Source organism: Dysidea avara, chromosome 12, assembly GCF_963678975.1.
Source record: "Dysidea avara chromosome 12, odDysAvar1.4, whole genome shotgun sequence".
In the NCBI taxonomy this organism is placed as follows: domain Eukaryota; kingdom Metazoa; phylum Porifera; class Demospongiae; order Dictyoceratida; family Dysideidae; genus Dysidea; species Dysidea avara.
Window position 1 is genome coordinate 7,987,814 of NC_089283.1, and position 19,301 is coordinate 8,007,114.

A 19,301-nucleotide genomic window follows, 5' to 3' on the forward strand; every position below is an offset into this window, starting at 1 on the left:
TCCATTAATAGGATGAGCAAGCGATGGACAGCTAACTAATGTTATACACATTCAATGGTTTACTTCTACTACAACCTTATGTATAGATATACTACATGAAATGCTACTTGAAACATTATATCCTTATAACTGCACAGATGGTAATTTATGTGGTTAGATTTTATATAACAGATGCTTGGCAGTGGCGGATCTAGAAAGGTTTTGGTAATGTCGACAGAAACCCCTTTCAGAATTTCACTTCTAAAGTGACGCTGAGTAAGCCATTCTTCTGTTTTAAATAGCTCTTTATCTCATAACAGTAACATTTAACTTACAAAATGTATTCTTTTTCACCTCAGAGGTCAACTAGATCAAATGCACAGGAGCTCATCTGCTCACTCAATAATTATTTTTTCAGGGGGTGTTGTTTCTGCGTGAGTTCAAAATAAAAATAACAAAAGAGAAGAGACCCTAATGAAAACATAACGCAAGAAAACCATTATCTTTCTTTGATAAAAGAGCAAGAGCAAGTAAGGATGTCTAAATAGTAGCATAATGGTGTAGCTACATAACTATAGCTACTAATGTTATGGCTACTAATTATGCAATAGCTTTATGGAGAAATATAATACACCTCCCAGACACCTCCTTTCAAAAATCCTAGATCTGCCACTGCTTGGTTTAGTACATGTGAACTTGCAATTTATACTGAGCTATCTGCACATTCAAGTTTCTATAGCTAGTTGTAGTTATACAAAATAATCATGGCTTTATACATGTGGCAAGATATTCAATGCAGTGATTAATCGCAGTATATGTTTGTAATCCCATAATGTAGCTAGTCTGAAAGTAGTGAGTTACATACATTTCCCATAGTTAACTTGCTATGGTGTATTTGTGCATTTTTTAAATATATATTTCTTTTGTACTTCTGTTCTCCTACCAATGTTAGTTATAACTGAGAGTCAAGCACTTAGTGAAATATTGCACACAACTTAGGGGTGAATCAGAAATCGCTCATACAGGTTAGCCTCTAAGAGTTAAGGTCGGAGATCTAGCTAGGGTTAAGGCTCTCATGTATATTAATCAATATACTGAAATCACTAAACTTGTTAGAAACTTCAAAAAATTTATATAAATTTTGAGAAGTGACAGATCTCTCGATCATAGCAACACAGTCAGACATATGTGACTGTGTTATGCATCAAAGCCACTCCATGAATGCGGATATCTAATAAGCAGTGAAAGTTCAAACAGTTGTGCTCTGAACTTTTGATCTGTATATACCTGCATGTAGTATTATAATACTCACATTTGCTCACCTTTACTACAACTGGTGCTACCACTACTCCAGCTCCCACTAATAAGACAAGTTCTGGTGTTATTACCAGTTAAATCATAACCAGTGTTACATGTAAAACTACAAATAGTTGCATAGTAATGACTTCCTGATCCACAAGTATTCCTTCCATTAGTAGGATAAGAAATAGAAGAACAAGTAACTACAAAGGTATAGATGTAACTCATGTAAACATTCTACCTGCACTCTCTTTTAACAATATACTTTAATTACAGCTACTTGTATAAATGAGTACATTTCACATAAAAAATCCAGACTTATTACTACACTGTATTCAATAGGATTTTGTACTTATCACCAATAATAATTACTGGTGGTCCGGTGGAGAACACAATTTCAGTAAAGTCACAAAATATTCACCACTTGTACATCTAGTTGTAGAGCCACTCCATCCTCCATTACTTTGACAGGTTCTAGTTTCACTACCAGTTAGCCTATAACCAGTACTACATGTGAAAAAACATTTGTCTCCTTCAGAACGAGCTCCATCACTTCCTAGTGAACAAATGATCCTCCCATTTGTAGGGTTAGAAAGAGAATAACATGACACTGCATAAAAGAATATTATAGTAAAGTGGTGAAAGTGAAAGTAGTGTTTTATGATTTTGTTACCCATTACCACATTTAACAGCAAGCATATTTACAGTGGTATTTGATCATCAAGATGATATGTTTTAAAGAATTATTACATAATATTATTATATCTATTGTACTAAATTCCTTGAGTTCAAAGTGTAGACACCCTCTAGCACACTGTAGGTATTCAGGTAACACATGTACACACAATATTTTCGCTAACGGTGGTACAGCATAATTATAGTACAAGCATACAACTGTAGTTGACACAGGGTGTGCATGGGCTGTTAACTCTTTATTCTCATAATTCATGAATTTTGAATGATTTCAATGAACTAAGATTTATTTTAAATAGCAAAGTTTAGTTTATAGGAGCTATATTGTAAAGATACTGACTCAGCACACATCATGTGCAATATCATAATATCACTACTGCTAACTAGTAATTGGCAAGAAGTTGTAGATGAAAATGTATACTACACACTATCAGAGTTTCCGTTCACAACCCTATCATAATATCCATGAACAGTAATGAGTTATTGGCAAGTGTCTCAGTGTCAAAAAAATTAGAAACAGTTTATACAGAGCAGCTTATCAAAATGATTTGCATTACAAGATCAATAAAATTTACAATTCAACTATTAGCCCATGTCATGCCATGCCCTATTAGGCATTCAATGCATGGATTCTTGCTTTGGCTCCTAAGTAAACACCTTGTACAGGGTCTTCCTTCTGTCCTCGAGTGCCCAACTGGTGAAGTATATATAGTTAGTAAAAACACAGCACAGTGTACAGTGTACTCTTAATCTTCAGTTACAGTATGTAGTTATCGCATTGTCTTATCCTCAGTGTTTAGCATAAACAGTAGTCCTAAATAATAGTGTTGGAAGGGTAAACAATGCATGATATAATTATAATGAATGATAATTATTTTTGATGAAAGTGACACTCTAGAGCAAGGAAATTTGAAACTTATTGTGAGATTTTTGTTGAACAAAACATTAATTAGCATATTATTGTAGAAAGATATGGCAGGTTTTAACTGACAATGTGCCACTCATTCAGTTAGATTTTCCTTTCGACACCTCCTGCATACATGGAGCTATATAACAGCTATGTATGTATTTACCTGTTTGACCTGAACATTGTACACTACAGATCAACACTATCATAACATAGATGAGCTCCATGTCTACAAAATGTATAAATCTATATACAACAGATATATACAATATTATGTATTTACAACATTCAGACTGTCATAAAAGTTATGCCTAGTGTAATTAATTATTGCATGGTGTACAATTACTAGATCTGACTTGAGATATCAGATACTGCAGCTTCCACTCATGTACACATGAAAATTAATATCAATCAAGCATTTAATACCACAACTGGATTCTATGTAGCTACCTCAATAGACTGCCAATAGTTTCATCTTGTTTGTGGATTGATTGCAGAGGTGCTTCTCCTACTATTCTTCATCTGTAGCACTGCATTAACTGGCTGAACATAGCTTAAAGTGAAGTGTAATGACTAATTTCAAGTCACTAATTGATAGCTGGGCTGTGCGTTCAGACGAAAACATTACTCTTCTGCCATCCTTTTCTTTGATACAGTATGCATGGGTTCACCAGTCATAATAATGTTACAAAAAAGTAAACAAGGAAAATTAGAAATTTTAAGTTTGATTAGGGATCATAAATATAAAGTAGGGAAACAAGGGAGGTCGCCTACACCTGCAGATATATGCTACTAGTGAAGATTTGATCCCTAATTCAAACATGGATATATGGATTAAATGTTCACTAGTAGCATATACTGTATCTGAAGGTGTAGGCAACCTCCCTTGTTTCCCTACATTTTTATGATCCCTAATCGAACTTAAAATCCTTATGCTTGTATAGCTATAGATTTTCAAGAACCCACGTCAAGACATTGCACTTCTTAAGTGTATAAGCTTTTGATGTGCAATATTTGTTTTGGAGAGCTTTTCAATACTATGTACATAGTACGGTGGGTTGGGGGTTGGCTCAGTATAACAGTTAAGGTCAAAGGTCAGATTTCAGGTTCTCATATAGTTACTTGTACTATAAACTGATTGAGAAAAATCTCCATGGCTTTACTATACACAATTCCAATGATTCAATGCATGGCCACTGAATGCATGGTCTCTATATGTATCTGTGGGTTTCACAAGGTCTCAGAAAAAAACTTATTCTACATTCAGCCCATTACACGGTGTGAACAGTACCTCTGCAGACCTCTCAACCGTCTCAATTTGAGACTCATGTTTTTTGGGCTCCTTCTAAAGGTCTCATGATCACGCCCTGGATGTCATGATTTCTCAAGGTTTTCATCAGAAAACAAAACTGAAACCCACAATCAAAACTATTTCATCAATATTTTGGTCGAGTGTCTGTATTTTGACCAAAGTTCCCACATGATTAATTCCTAGGCACATATAAATGTCTCAATAATAAATTTTTCCAAATAGTTAACACTCAACTTGCAACACATGATGCTGTCTTGAAAAAAAGGAGAGTAGACGTGAAACTTGGAGTGGATCAGGAAGAAAGAAAGAAAATAGAATGATGACTCACCATCACTCTATGAAGCAGCTATTCTGCTACTGTACTTGGATACGCTCTGTGGATGAAGATGCTATAGACTGATGGGAGATGGTCTTCTCAAGCAAATGGTTCAATGAGAACTTGCATGATGAGTCATGTGATTCCAGAGCAGGCTCAGAAGCTTGTATGTAATTGTGTTCTTAGTTAACTACACTTTGTAGCTATGATAGCATAGGTGGATGATGAGCTGCAGTAAACAGCAGCATGCACTCATGATCATGCATTTTTAAACAGTTCCTTTTAAAATGAATGTGCACGTAGCTACAAGCCTCATCTTTGATGGAGGACTTAATGTCTGCTGAATGGATATTGACTGCTGGGATCCTCAAGGTTGACTCAAGTTTCAAGTTGAGAGGTCCGCCTCTGCAATCCATCTAGTCACCATGAAAAATATGGATGATTCGCACACCCCCAACTATGAAATACTGACTCGAAAGTGAAGTGGCCATTACGCTTCCCTTTCACCTATTTTCAGCCTATTACACAGTGTTACAAACAAAGAACAGTATCAGAAGCGTTTCTACAATCAATCCAGTCACCATGGAAAATATGGATGATTCCTGTTTACAAACATAGGGATGCCATGCATCACACTACCATGAATTGACACCTTGGGCAGTCAGCAAAAAGAAATGGGGACATAAAAGAGGACAAAGATGCGTGCATTGTACGTACTGCAGTAATGCCAAAAGGCACATCTTGGGATGAAGCGACGTAGAACAGTGAAAAATCAAGCCCGTAGCTGCTGAGCCTTAGCCATTATCAAGTTTCGACTACCTGAAGACATCAGGCTGGCAGGCAGTTAGTCAGTAGAAAATTCCATTGCATAATTTTTTAAAAAGTTTTGTAACAATTTGTTGGAAGCATTTAGGGTCGTACTGAAGGCATTTTTGTGCTTGGTTAATTTAACCAATATTGCCAAGGCACCAGGATGGTATTGTGAAGCTGGTGTTTTGGTGATTTGTTTGGCCAGAAAGATCCAAACCCCAGTACTACCATACTCTATGATAGCTTACAGACATTGGCAAGTTGCAATATGGTAAACTTAATTATTTGCTATATAACTATAACAATGTGGTGAATTACTAATTTGCATGCATGTCCACTACTGACATTTTATCATTTTTATGTAGGGAAGCGGCGATTATGCCAGCATAATTAGGTATTTGTGGGAATCAGGAAATATGCTAGCATTTTAAGATGATTATAAAACTTTAACAGTAGCAGATTGCACAACTCCGTTAAAAAGATCTAAAATACTCTAATAGAGCAGTCAGAAACTCTAATAGAACAGTCATTGAATATTAACTCTAATAAAGCAGTCACATTGAAACGAAATACTCTAATACAGCAACCAGCTAAAGAATTCAAGACTATTGGAAGCTTAAACAGCAATGAAAATGGTCTTATACAGCAATAAACTGGCAGCCAATTATGGTGGCATAATTTTGGGAATGATAGCAATTCTCAAAAGCATTATAGGTGAATTTTTGAGCACTGATCAAAAGCATAATGCTCAATTTTTGGAGCATAATAGCCTTGTGCCTATAGCTAGTTTTATGCCGTGAAGCATGTTTTTGTAAAATGCAATATGTGTAGATACATGTGAATAGCTTGATTTTCTGACCAGGCAGATCAGTCATTGCATTATCCATTAATAATTATTACACATTGGAAGTCAAAACTTTGTGCTATAATTATATATATGTAGCAAATGAAAAACTTCTAAACTCAAAGCAGATTAAATACCTAGCTAGCTACATTATAAGCCTTATTATTAAGGTGTACTGAAACTACTAAAGCATGCAAAGGCTCATCTAGGTTAGTATGCATAACTGTAGCAGAGGAGACTAGCTGAAATGAGCCCCTTGCCCTCTCCCTCCTACTTTGATTTTGCTAGTTCCTTTTAATTCACTTCTAAATTAAAGACGGAGATATAGCCATGCAGCATACATGTTAATACCATAACTGTTTCACTGCCCATACAAAAGTCTCAATAGTAGCAGTGAAATTTATCCCGTATTTCACTGATAGCAGTGAAAAAGTTGTAATTGCAATTTCATTGGCTAGAATTTATGTTAACAATGTAGCGCCAATTAGTGTTGATGCGTGTTTAGTACACAGTGACAAATTGCATACATAGCAACGTTAATGCACAGCATGCGTACATGCAGCGAGTATGGTATTAACTGCATGGGAATAGCATGGGTAGCAGTGAAATTTGGGATAAATACCACTCTTGTTGTATTGGAAATGGTAAATTTCTAATACAACACTCGTGGTATTTATCCCAAATTTCACTGCTACCCATGCTATTACTAGTACTAATAGTAGGGCTGAGATGATCATGGTTTTTTAGTATTTAAGCATTTTTTTGACGATTGAGTACTCACAAATATTAGCTACTTGTAGTCATGCCTACTGGACGTTTGACATGTTTTATACTGGCTTTAAGCAGTTCACAGCTTTTTCAAGTAACAACAATAATACACACACTATATTAAAGTACTGATGTGAGTGTTCTTGACAAGAAAGTATGCCAATCAAACTCTATAGCCTTCATTGTGTCACTCCCCCATGAAAAATGTATCATGTGAGCTGGGTCAAGTACTCAAGTACCAATTGTACTATCCAAGTACCAAAGTCCTTAACGAGTACTCGAATATGTTTCAGCCCTAATAAATAGAGCATATAATTGTTTGATTAATTTATAAGGCATAGCTAGTAACTTTTGACAGTTCATCCCTTCTCCATCACCTGAGGTTTATAGTTTGAAGAGCGTGCACAACTTAATTTTAAGCAAACAAATTTCTGGATACTTTAAAACATTTTCCTCTTTAGCTATAGACTCCTATAGCTAGGGTTAGCTATATACTTGAAGCATCTGAAACAGCTCTTTGCATTTTACTTGTGTTTTTTGGTACTATATACGTATCTAATCAAAAACAGCCAAGTTGTAAAAAAAGGTATGGTCCCTACAACGTTATGGTGAAAAAAGATATGAAATCCAAGGTGGCGGCCAAGAAATGGCTGTGATGATAGGTTAATGGTAAAAATTTTAATAACAACAATTCATGTGAATTTGTGTTTTGGCACCAAATTCACCTGAATTGTTGTTATTAAAATTTTTACCATCTACCATCATAGCCATTTCTTGGCCACCACCTTGGATTTCACATCTTTTATCACCATGGCCTTTTAGGGGCCACACCTTTTTTTACAGCTTGGCTGTTTTTGATTAGATATCCCTTCTTTTGTATTTGTATACCCCAAAGCCGGCCATTAGGGCTTTTTTAACCTATTCTTTTTCTTTACCACAGGAAGAATAAAAAGACAAAGCAGATTTTTAATACTTCAACTGTTTTTGATTTTATCAGTAATTATACACATTATATACACATATTTATTACATGTCTATTATTCCCTACTGGATAACTTGTTCGCAGCTGATCTCTCTACTAAGGGACTTGAAATGTAGCTGAACTCTCTCTTATATATTTACTCTGACTTCACATATTGTATTAACTTTGGGACTATCAAATTGAATAGTTTTGGGTACAACAACATTGGGGATTGGGGTGTTTAAGGGAGATTTTTTAGCCTTATAATGCCAGGAGGGGCACCACTTATATTAGTCTACAGGGTGATTTGCTTGTAGCTGAGCTCTACACAGGATGACTTCTTCTACTACAGGGTGACTTGTATCTATAGCTGAACTATTTTCAGGATGATCTGTTTGTAGCTGGAATCTCTACAGGGTGATTTTTTTGTAGCTGAATTCTCTACAGGATGACTTGTTTCTAGCTGATCTCTCTATAGGGTAATTTGTTTCTAGCTGAACTTTCTACAGAGTGGGTTTTTTGTAGCTGAACCTCTACAAGGTGACTTCTTCTAGCTGATCTCTCTATACAGTGACCTGATCTCTCTGCAGGGTGACTTTTATCTTGCTGAACTCTCTACAGGGTGATTTGTTTGTATCAAAACTATCTACAGGATGATTTTTTTATACCTGAACTTTCTATAGGGTGGCAAAGAAACCCTGTAGAGAGATCGACTACAAACAAATCACCCTGCAGGGCATTCAGCTATAAACAAATCACCCTGTAGAAAGTTCAGGTACAAACAAATCATCCTATATAGAGTTCAGCTACAAAACAATCACTCTGTTGAGAGTTCAGCTACAAAGAAACCATCCTGTAGAGAGTTCAGCTACAAACAAGTTACCCTACAGTGAAATCAGATTGAAACAAGAGATTTCAGCTACTACCCTGTAGAGCATTCGGCTATGTACAGATCACCCTGTAGAGAGTTCAGCTATACAAGTCAACCTGTAGAGAAATCAGCTAGAAGAAGCCACTATCTAGAGAGATCAACTAGAAGCAGTCACCTTGTAGAGAGTTCAGCTACAAACAAATCACCCTGCATAGAATTCAGCTGCAAATAAATTACCCTGTAGAGAGTTCAGCTACAAACAGATCACCCAGTAGAGAGTTCAGCTAGATAAATGCTACCCTACAGAGAGAACAGGTCACCCTATAGAGAGTTCAGCTAGAAGTCATGCACCTTGTAGAGAGTTCAGCTACAAAGAACCCACTCTGTAGAGCATTCAGCTAGAGACAAGTTACCCTATAGAGAGATCAGCTTGAAACAAGTCACCCTGTAGAGATTTCAGCTAAAAACAAATCATCTTGTAGATAGTTCAGCTAGATACAAGTTACCCTGTAGAGAGATCAGCTAACCCTGTAGAGAGATCAGCTAAAAACATATCACCGTGTAGAGAGCTCAGTGACAAAGAAACTATCCTGTAGAGAGATCAGCTAGAAACAAATCACCATGTAGAGAGTTCAGCTACAAGCAAATCACCCTGTAGAGAGATCAGCTGTAGAGAGATCAGCTATAACCAAAATCACTCCTGTAAATTTCAAATTCATTCATGCTTTGTAAGCAAAACATTGAAGTTTCCAATTCATAACTAGAGTGTCATTAAGGCAGTACTTTACAGGTGTATAAATAAAATTATTTTAGAGCCTAGACGTGGATTAGCAACTAAAGTAAAGTTCAATGGATTGATGCCCTACCACATATGGCATGAAATTAAATTCAACATAAAATATTTTAGTGATGTGGTTTCAGTGCCATGATATTATTATTATTAACACTTTACAATATGTTTAGCTATTGGCTAACTCATCACATGTAAACAATAAATATATATATATTATACTTTTAGACTACCCATTTTGCGCTGCTGTAGCCCAATATAGTGCATGTAGAGTTCTATTACACACAGGCATTTGCTGAAATTTCAATAAAATTCCAGGAAAAGTAAATAGTATACATTCACCAATTTGAATGAAATTAGTATAGTATGTGGTCATGATGTGCATTGAACTACATGCAAACAGTGTAGGAGGAATACACCATTGGTTATCACTACATGCATATGGTATATTGTTATTGATGATTGATTGTATACCGGGATAGGCAACTTAAGCTGATGTTATCCCAGGTAGCTGAAACATCACAGCTGAAAAACTTTTAATATACATATGTAACTATAGTGTAAAGTAAGGGTCCAACCATGATAATCAAAAATGATGTAACAATCTGGTAGAGAACGCATTAATTCAACGATTTCATGCAGAAAATTGTTACAATCACAGATGGTATTGGAGAAAACTATTATAGTTATATCACAGCAGGAGTAAAATATATAATTAGTTATTGAGGTGAAGCCAAGGATGAGTGTTATTAACTAAGATATTCTATGACTCCCTGCCTGTCGATCCGTTATCGCCAAATCAGTACAGCAACCCAACAGGAAGTCACGATACAAGGCAATGAATTATAATTATTGGTGCTTATAATTTCCAATCTTTGGTTTTTTTTTTTTTTGTTTTTTTTTTTAATTCCGACCCTAATGGCACTCCCATCCTCCCCAATCTCTAGCTAGAAGTTAAACCTAATTTATAAAAAAAAAGCAGAAAAAGCAGCTAAAGAGCCTACACACTAGTTCACAGGCCTACAAAACACCGCATAGACCACCAGCACACACACACAGCCAACCCCCAGACAGGGGCCTTAAGAAGAAAGCCCTGCAGACTACTGACCAAACTGCAGGGAGTGGGAGCATGAAACAGAGTTCAACTCCCACAAAGGACTACCAGGCAACAGGCTAAAAAGGTGTTAAAAAGTCCGGGCATATTTCCAATCAATAAGTGTTGTGTGGAGAAAAAGCGGTCTGGCCACGCGCAAGGCAGGCTCTGGAGGGTGGGGGGGAGGGAGTAGGCCATGGCTGACCCAACATTTTCCCAACTAAAGTTAACTTGACTAGTATGTTGTAGACTAACAGTACGAGAAGCCATACAATTACACGTGCAAGTCTGCTGTTTTTTAAAAGTAAAACTTACACTCAAACTGCTATGCATGCTGAGTGTGCTTCACACAATACCTACCACCAACCCGGCATGGATGGCTCACCCAACCGAATTTGGCCAGAGCCGGTCCTGACGTGAGACTAGATGAATAAATACACAGCACTGCACTCGTCTGAATGAATGGGAAGCAGTAAAACCACTAGTCTTGCCCCCAGACCACAAGGGCCACTAAGTTGAGTCGGTATCTGCATACCTCACGCTCGTTCGCCAATAAATTAAGGCTATTGTAGCGCTGCACAACTCAACAATGAATATCAGGCACTTCAGCTACTCCGATGTGAAGCAGTAAGCTTACAATGGCTGTAGTGATTGGCACACATACACCTCGTGCTCGTGCATGGGAAATGCGTTATCAATAAATAAACTTGTCTAGCTAACAATGAATTAACTAACCATCAAGAAGTGAGAAAAAATGTTTCTTGTAAGCGGTAGCCAATATTAACCTTGCCTTCTTCTGCTTCTTGTTCCTTCCGTTTTACAAATAGGCGCCTTTTGATCTGTGCATGTCCCATACCACAAATCGGTTGATTGCATTTCCGTTTTTAAAATTGCGCCTCGCATGCGCTGCTTTAATACATTTGTTTCAAATGCAATCCTTCACGGCAGGGGCGGATCCAGGGGGGGGGCTTTGGGGGCTGAAGCCCCCCCCCCCCCCCCCCCCCTTCATATTTAGGCTTTACTTGATCAATATGCTGAGTATTATAATGAAATTTTGTCTTAGCATAATTATATGATCACTAATAATACAAATACTCATAAAACCACCTTATAAACATCCTTCCAAGGTATTATCAGTGGATTTATGCTAAAGTTTATTCAACAAGGACCTGGATCAGCATTGGAGGTGTACAAGATCGAGATACTCTAATAGAGCAGTCAGCTAACTACTCTAATAGAACATTCACTGGAAACATGTAGTTGGTTCTGTTATGGAATTTTTCCAAATCTGCCTGCACCTATATACACAATGAAGTGCATTGGTCTGTTTAAAGGGCTTCATTCATCTACTTGTGTAGTTAATGTGTATAGCAATATTTAATTCAGGTACACAATTTCCATTGAAAATGCTCTCAGATTCAATCTTGTATTGTTCAAATTTCAAAATTTTCCACTTTCAACATTCTTACTCTAACATGCACCTATTCAGTGTTGTGCAATTGTGAGAGGGGTGCATCATGTACTTGGTTGTCTGTACCTACCCAAACATTTCCATTAGCAAAATGCTTCAGAGAGCCATATCTATAATCTAAAGGCAGTATATAAAATATCTACAAGTATGAATTTTATGTGGAAATGTCTCCAAATTGCAGTATTTTAGCATCTATTTTTCAAAATTTTCCTGGGGGGCATGCCCCCAGACCCCCCTAGTTCCAGCATGCTTCGCATTCTGGGAAGTGTGCTTCGCACACCTCTACCCAAGAGATTAGTACCTGAGTTAGCCCCCCCCCTTTTATAAATCCTAGATCCGCCCCTGCACGGGGCTACTTTTACAAACTGGAAGTCATAGTCCCCGACATCACTAACTTGTTCCGTGAAGCAAAAAAAATTCAATCTTGTGTGGTACGTGGCACGGAATTTTTAAAGGTCCACTGAAAAGGAAATTTCACTTGCCATTTTATTGAATGAATAAGTACTTTGTATCATGCAATGCACGAAAACACCTTTTTGATAATTCAATTATGTTGTTGTGCAGAGTTATTATGCCACAAAGTCTAGATACGTCATGATGTGACGTCAGACCAAGAACCGGAAGTACTGTAACTGCACACTTTATAATGGGAAAGTCACAGTACGGCAGCATTGCCCAGCACTTCTTTTCGTCATCGTAGCATTCCAAGATCACTGAAGAGTTCTGTTGGTATACTTGGTAAACAAAAGCGAAGTCTGGAGTGTAGCTGTTGCTGTAGTCAGGGCCGCCCAGAGAAGGCCCAGGGCAAAGAGTTAAAGTGGGGCCCTTGACCCAAGTTGTAAGGTGAAGACCAAAAAAAAAAAAAAGGTCACAACCTGCTGGCAATGACAATAACTACCCATCACCAACCATATCTCCTTATCTATAAGCTTGCTATACTGCTCCTCTGAAGAATACTGTGACTGCTCTATTAGAGTATTTAGATCTGACTGCTCTATTAGAATATATCGATCTTTTAAACAGGTATTCAGGGGGCCCTTCATGGGGCCTCCTGGAAGCCCTTTCAGGCTGGGGCCCTGGGAAAAATGCCCCAGTTTCCCCTCCCTGTGGGCGGCCCTGGCTGTAGTGCTTGAACCACCTTCTCCTCTCGGTACGCGCGAAGCGCTGCATGTTTCACTGTAGCAGGCTGTTAGTTCGGTCTGTTTACGAAGCTGGGTTAGCAGTATCACACACACAAACGATCGTGCGATTGTTAGACTTACCCATAGGATCTATGACTTACCTGATTCGTTCGTCAAGGCCAATATCCTCGTGCTAAAATCAAGTGAGAGTGATGCCAACTCGCACCACAATTGCTATACCTCTCTACCCGCTGTATTGGGAAGGATACGTGCTTAAACGCATTCAAAACAGCTAAGGAACGAACTGCAGCTCGCTCCCACCACTGTGTTGTCGATTTGCAGCCCCTTTCACAGATGTCTCGAGCGTTCTTCTAGCGTACATTAACTAACCCACTCCCATAGACTTGTAACTGGTTGCAGAACAACTTCTTACCGTATTTCAAGTCTTTGTGGCTAGTATGACTTGAAATTAAACTGAAACGTGCTGTACATGGACCGAAATAGGCACTTCTGTGTATCACACGCGTACTACTGAAGTTTCTTGGTATGATGCGTTATGAGGAAAGTTAATTGACAAACCGCAATATACTAAAATGTATTATATCTACTAAACAAAGCAAAATCAGACTAAACCATATGCATCAACCTATCCCATTAGTAGCAAGGATTGATAATAGCTAAAGTTGTTTTTACCATTTCAGTGGACCTTTAAACAGCTATGAAACAGCCAAATGCAAATTGTTTTGGAAAACCATATACAATTGGGCAATTGCAAAATTTATGAAAAAAACATGAGTAGCTATGAGGAAAGAGTTTGTAATGTTGAACATGGAAACTTTACACCTTCTGTGTTTTTTTCTGTTTCCATGGGACCCATTGCTACTACATTTTACTTTGATATATATATATATATATATATATCTAATCAAAAACAGCCAAGCTGTAAAAAAAAGAGTGCGGCCCTTGAAAAGGCTATAATGAAAAAAGATGTGAAATCCAAGGTGGCAGCCAAGAAATGGCTGTGATGGTAGGTTAATGGTAAAAATTTTAATAACGACAATTCAGGTGAATTTTGTGCCAAGACCAAGCAGCACCAAATTCACCTGAATTGTTGTTATTAAAATTTTTACCATTAACCTACCATCACAGCCATTTCTTGGCCGCCACCTTGGATTTCACATCTTTTTTCATTATAGCCTTTTCAAGGGCCGCACTCCTTTTTTTACAGCTTGGCTGTTTTTGATTAGATTTCACTTCTTTTTGTATTTGCATACCCCAAAGCCGGCCTATGGCCAGCTTTGGGGTTTTTTAACCTATATATTCTTCTTTACCACAGGAAAAAGAAAAAGATGAAGCAGATTTTATAAATACTTTAACTCATTCTGATTTTATCAGTAAATGTACAAATTATATATATATATAATGCATATATCAAGAGTTCATTATATTATGAACTCTTGCATATATTTATTATATGCCAATTAATCCCCACAGGATAATTTACAGCTGATCTCTCTACTAGGTGGCTTGAAATGTAGCTGAACTCTCTACAGGGTGATCTGCTTGTATGTAGATGAACTCTTTACAGGATTCTCTCTACAGGGTGACTTGACTCTAGCTGAACTCTCTGCAGGGTTATCTGTTTGTAGTTGAATTCTCTACATGGTGATTTGTTTGCAGCTGAACTCTCTACAAGGTAACTTCTTCTAGCTGATCTGTCTACAGGGTGACTTGTTTCTAGCTGGTCTCTCTACAGGGGATTTGTTTGTAGCTGAATTCTCTACAGGGTGATTTGTTTGCAGCTGAACTCTCTACATGGTGGTTGCTTTGTAGCTGAACTCTCTAAAAGGTGACTTCTTATAGCTGAACTCTCTACAGTGTGATCTTTTCATAGCTGAACTCTCTACAGGATGATTTGTTTGCAGCTGAACTCTCTACATGATGATTTCTTTGTAGCTGAACTCTCTACAAGGTGATTTGTTTGCAGCTGAAATCCCTACAGGTGATTTGTTTGTAGCTGAACTCTCTACAAGGTGATACTTCTAGGTGATCTCTCTACAGGATGACTTGTTTCTAACTGAACTCTCAACAGGGTGATCTGTTCATAGCTGAACTCTCTACTGGGTGATTTGTTTGCAGCTGAACTCTCTACATGGTGGTTTCTTTGTAGCTGAACTCTCTACAAGGTAACTTCTTCTAGCTGAACTTTCTACAGGGTAACTTGTTTTTAGCTGATCTCTCTACAGGGTGATCTGCATGTTCATAGCTGAACTTTCTACAAGGTGATTTGTTTGTAGCTGAACTCTCTGCATGGTAGTTTCTTTGTAGCTGAACTCTCTACAATGTGACTTCTTCTAGTTGAACTCTCTACAGGGTGACTTGTTTCTAGCTGATCTCTCTACAGGGTGACTTGTTTCTAGCTGAACTCTCTACAGGTGATTGTTTGCAGCTGAACTCTCTACATGGTGGTTTCTTTGTAGCTGAACTCTCTACAAGGTAACTTCTTCCAGCTGATATTTTTACAGGGCATATTTGTTTGTAGCTGAGTTCTCTACAGGGTGATTGTTTGCAGCTGAACTCTCTACATGGGAGTTTCATTGTAGCTGAACTCTCTACAATGTGACTTCTTCTAGCTGAACTCTCTACAGGGTGACTTGTTTCTAGCTTATCTCTCTACAGTGTAACTTGTTTCTAGCTGAACTCTCTACATGGTGGTTTCTTTGTAGCTGAACTCTCTACAAGGTAACTTCTTCTAGCTGATATTTTTACAGGGCATATTTGTTTGTAGCTGAGTTCTCTACAGGGTGATTGTTTGCAGCTGAACTCTCTACATGGGAGTTTCATTGTAGCTGAACTCTCTACAATGTGACTTCTTCTATAGCTGAACTCTCTACAGGGTGAATTGTTTCTAGCTGATCTCTCTACAGGGTGACTTGTTTCTAGCTGAACTCTCTACAGGATTTGTTTGCAGCTGAACTCTCTACATGGTGGTTTCTTTGTAGCTGAACTCTCTACAAGGTAACTTCTTCTAGCTGATATTTTTACAGGGCATATTTGTTTGTACCTGAGTTCTCTACAGGGTGATTGTTTGCAGCTGAACTCTCTACATGGGAGTTTCATTGTAGCTGAACTCTCTACAATGTGACTTCTTCTAGCTGAACTCTCTACAGGGTGACTTGTTTCTAGCTGATCTCTCTACAGGGTGACTTGTTTCTAGCTGAACTCTCTACAGGATTTGTTTGCAGCTGAACTCTCTACATGGTGGTTTCTTTGTAGCTGAACTCTCTACAAGGTAACTTCTTCTAGCTGATTTTTCTACAGGGTGATTTGTTTGTAGCTGGCCATGGATTCTCTACAGGGTGATTTATTTGCAGCTGAACTCTCTACAAGGTGATTTCTTCTAGCTGAACTCTCTACAGAGTGATTGATTTTTTTTGCAGCTGAACTCTCTACATGGTGGTTGCTTTGTAGCTGAACTCTCTAAAAGGTGACTTTTTCTAGCTGTACTCTCTACAGGGTGATCTTTTCATAGCTGAACTCTCCACAGGATAATTTGTTTGCAGCTGAACTCCCTACAAGGTAACTTCTTCTAACTAATCTTCTACAGGCGATCTGTTTGTAGCTGAGTTCTCAACAGGGTGTTTGTTTGCAGCTGAACTCTCTACATGGTAGTTTCTTTGTAGCTGAACTCTCTACAATGTGACTTCTTCTAGCTGAACTCTCTACAGGGTGACTTGTTTCTAGCTGATCTCTCTACAGGGTGACTTGTTTCTAGCTGAACTCTCTACAGGTGATTTGTTTGCAGCTGAACTCTCTACATGGTGGTTTCTTTGTAGCTGAACTCTCTACAAGGTAACTTCTTCTAGCTGATCTTTCTACAGGGCATATTTGTTTGTAGCTGAGTTCTCTACAGGGTGATTTATTTGCAGCTGAACTCTCTACAATGTGACTTCTTCTAGCTGAACTCTCTACAGGGTGACTTGTTTCTAGCTGATCTCTCTACAGGGTGACTTGTTTCTAGCTGAACTCTCTACAGGTGATTTGTTTGCAGCTGAACTCTCTACATGGTGGTTTCTTTGTAGCTGAACTCTCTACAAGGTAACTTCTTCTAGCTGATCTTTCTACAGGGCATATTTGTTTGTAGCTGAGTTCTCTACAGGGTGATTTGTTTGCAGCTGAACTCTCTACATGGTAGTTTCTTTGTAGCTGAACTCTCTACAATGTGACTTCTTCTAGTTGAACTCTCTACAGGGTGACTTGTTTCTAACTGAACTCTCTACAGTGTGGTCTGTTCATAGTGGAGCTTTCTACTGGGTGATTTGTTTGCAGCTGAACTCTTTGCATGATTGTTTCTTTGTAACTGAACTCTCTACAAGGTAACTTCTTCTAGCTGATCTATCTACTGGGCAATTTGTTTGAGCTGAACTCTCTACATGATGGATTCTTTGTAGCTGAACTCTCTATTAGGTACCTTCTTCTGGCTGATCTGACTACAGCGTGACTTGTTTGTAGCTGAATTCCCTACAGAATAACTTGCAATGTAATATAATTGAGTAAATTATAAATGCAGCTGAATACTTTATTAGGGTGACTGTTCTATTAGAGTATCTCGATCTCGCATTTGCTACACGTAGTTGCCTTTCGAATCATAACTCAGTGGTTTGTACTCCGATTCTTCTGTACTACTGCAAGGACTTTCTATGATGATTATTCCAGCTACATACTGATTTTCAGCTCGTTGCTTTAAGTGGTTTGCCTGGTAGACACGAAAACTAATAGTTTTTTTGTTCATAAAAATCGATCGCGTAATTTTGACACAGGTTAGGTTTTGTGTCATATCTCCATGGTCTTTATCCCGATTCCTTTCAAACCACAAAAAGGCACTCCTACGATGGTTGCTCCACCTACATATCAATTTTCAACTGATTCCTCAAAGGAGTTTACCCTGTAGGCGTGACAGACCTTCGACCTTATTTTACGCAAATAATCGGTCATAACTCCGTGAATGTTCATCGGATTCCTACTAAAGTTGGTACAGAGATCCGCCTTAATGAGCCCTTTAAGTGTGCCAAATTTCAGCCCGATCCGAGCGAAATTTTTTTTGGGCACACTTTGGACTTAGAGAAAATTTTCACGAAATATTTTTTTCCGGATAATGTTGTGTACGTATCCTGGATACTGACATGTTGAAGCCGATTAGTTAGCAGGGCCAACAACGTCGTGTTCTCCGCCAGGCTGGCAGCCGCTAGAAAAGAAGGGCGAGAAAATTGAGCCAGTTTAGAAGAACTCTTTCCTTCTGCCGTTTTTTCAGAAGGACTGTTCTTACCTTGTTTCTCGCACTGGCTGCCTTGCTGGCTGCCTCATCACTATGAACTGATTTGTCAGTGGGGTCTCGCATTACCTGGCAGCACAGAGCTATTCACAGGTTGGTGAAACTGATTTATGTGAGTATGAAGCAGCTTGTGTTTTATTCTTGACACCACTGTGTGTGTGTGTCTCGTTTTTGTGCTATGTATTAAACTGTTTGTACCTCCTGCAAGGAAGAACAACTTAAGCCGATTGCATTGAGGTTAAACAATAAATCAAATGTGTGTGTGTGTGTGTGTGTGTGTCACTATAGGTGTTATGAATTCTCTCATGGAAGAACGGCTCTGTCGAATGTGTTGAGTTAATTTTTTTTTTTAAATCTGACATTAGATAACTTGTTTGTTTTTATCTGTTGTACCAGTTATAACTGAACAAGGGATGGTCACTACCTATGTGTGGTTCTGTAAAACCATCTACGACTGTGCAGATGGTCCTACTGAGTATTGGAACTATAATATTATGTTGCTGAACGTCAGTTGTGGTTTTTGTCATCTTATTAGTATTACCAAATTCTACTTTCTCAGAAAGAAATATGAAAAATTATTTGCTATTCTATTGTAGTAACAATTAAGTGACTGATATTTGTAGTGACATTAAGTCCCAATAGAAAATAACATTTCGCTACTTATAGAGATGTTCCTTGCCCTATAGAGATGCTACTGTTATATACGTTAATTCACCTATCAATGTATTACCCTA

The 19,301-nt window shown here is 38.1% G+C and overlaps 1 long non-coding RNA gene across 1 annotated transcript; it reads right to left on the reverse strand.

The window, feature by feature from the left end:
* Positions 1 to 1,299: 1,299 nt before the first annotated feature.
* Positions 1,300 to 3,120, reverse strand: LOC136240338 (uncharacterized). The gene is made up of 3 exons (XR_010693770.1): positions 3,045 to 3,120; positions 1,700 to 1,888; positions 1,300 to 1,481 (listed from the first exon to the last, which is right to left on the reverse strand). It is a non-coding gene; the product is annotated as an uncharacterized lncRNA (long non-coding RNA).
* Positions 3,121 to 19,301: the final 16,181 nt, after the last annotated feature.